Source organism: Monopterus albus, unplaced genomic scaffold, assembly GCF_001952655.1.
Source record: "Monopterus albus unplaced genomic scaffold, M_albus_1.0 scaffold51.1, whole genome shotgun sequence".
Classification (NCBI taxonomy): domain Eukaryota; kingdom Metazoa; phylum Chordata; class Actinopteri; order Synbranchiformes; family Synbranchidae; genus Monopterus; species Monopterus albus.
In genome coordinates, this window is record NW_018127931.1 from 3,046,075 (window position 1) to 3,048,005 (window position 1,931).

Consider the following 1,931-nt stretch of genomic DNA (forward strand, 5'->3'; position numbering starts at 1 on the left):
TCACCACTCTCTCCCCTCTGGGAATACTCTCCATCTTCTCTTCTAACTCACACCCTACTTGTACTGCATAACCACTGACTACATTCAACATTACCCCTTCAATTTCCAACTTCAAACTGATCACCCTGTCTGACACTCTTTTCACCTCTAAAACATTCCTCACAGGCTCCTCCTTTAGGATCACTCCTACCCCATTTCTCTTCCTGTCCACACCATAATAAAATAGTTTGTATCCCCCTCCAATGCTACACGCTTTGCTACCCTTCCACCTGGTCTCCTGCACACACAGTATATCTACCTTCCTTCTCTCCATCATGTCCGCCAGCTCTCTACCTTTCCCTGTCATTGTGCCAACGTTAAGAGTCCCTATTCTCAGACCTATACTCCTGCCTTTCCTCTTCTCTCTCTGTCTACAAATCCTTCTACCTCCTCTCCTTCTTTGACCAACAGTAGTCCAATTTCCCCCAGCACCCTGTAGGTCAACAGCACTGGTGGCGGTCGTTGTTAACCCGGGCCTCGACCGATCCGGTATGGAGTTCACACTGATGATTCGCATGTTTAAATTTGGCATGTTTTTTCGCCGGATGCCCTTCCTGACGCAACCCTCTTGGGACCGGCACAGATGTCACTAGCTTGCAACCCCTGTGGCTAGATTTCCAGAAATTCAGTAATTAAATATATGAAATTAATATTGTAAATCAATTGTAAATTAAAGTTTGACAACACAACATGGTAGTCAAACTGTATCCGATGTGGAGCTGTACAATAAGAGGGGTTCAGGGTGAGGTGTGGATTCACAGAAAGTTCACCCTGCACCTCTCTTATTGTTACAGTTCCATGTCACATACAGTTTGACTACCATGTTGTGTTGTTGAACTGTCATTGCGGGTTATTTAATTTATTATATTAATTTCATATATTTAACTCCTGGTTTCTGTCATTGGAGATTTGTAACACGATGGGGACAGATAAGAAGATGTTGCTAGGCTCCATGAATGGAATCTTTACATTTAAAAAAAACATCTTGATGGAACTGATAATAAGAACATTGTTCTCTGTAGTTTCTGCTGTAAGGAATTTTCTTACTATCATAGTCAAGTCTGAAATATCACCTCAGTGCAAAGCATTTAGCATTGTCTGGCGTTCTGGCTAGCAATAAAATACAATAAAATGCAAAAGAAAAAAAAAACTCCACAAAAGAGAATGTGGGGGTGGTGAGGGGTGTTAAAAGTGTCAAAGTACAGTTTAAGAGAAGGGGTATTTTACATCTCTATACAGTTTAAAATTTTCATTTTCATTATACTGTATCATTACATAGCATAAAACATTTGTTGAAATGTCATATGTAAGCACTGTTACGTATGTTGTATTTGAAAGTGTTGCTAAATTTTCATGTTTTATTCTAGATAAAGCGCATACCTGTGGCAAAGTGTGGCATATACACAAATGTGCAGGAGTGTTTGTCTGCACAGGATCCATTTTGTGTCTGGTGTGGTTCTTCTAGCAGGTCAGGGAAACAAAATATCCAACTGACATCTTTAAATTATCACAAACTTGGTTCTTTAACATGTTTTTCTTTTCCCAGGTGCACATTTGAAAATGACTGCAAAGACTCGGACTGGGTATCCATTCCTGATGATTCCCAGTTGAAAATAATTTCCTACAAAGTTGCAAAGAACCCAGCTGGTCAGGTACAGGTTACATGCGCACAAGCTATTAACTCTAACCAGTTGTGTCTGTCAGTTATATTTCTTTAATTAAACACTCACATCTCGACCTTTCTTAGATCACACTAAACATCCAAACACATGTGAATGTAAGGAAGAAGGAGCTGTTGAACTTCGCCTGTCTTTTCTCCACAAATTCTGGTGTGCTATGTAGCAGGGATAGCAGTCTTCCACAGTTCCCACAATGCACGTGCACCCTCACAA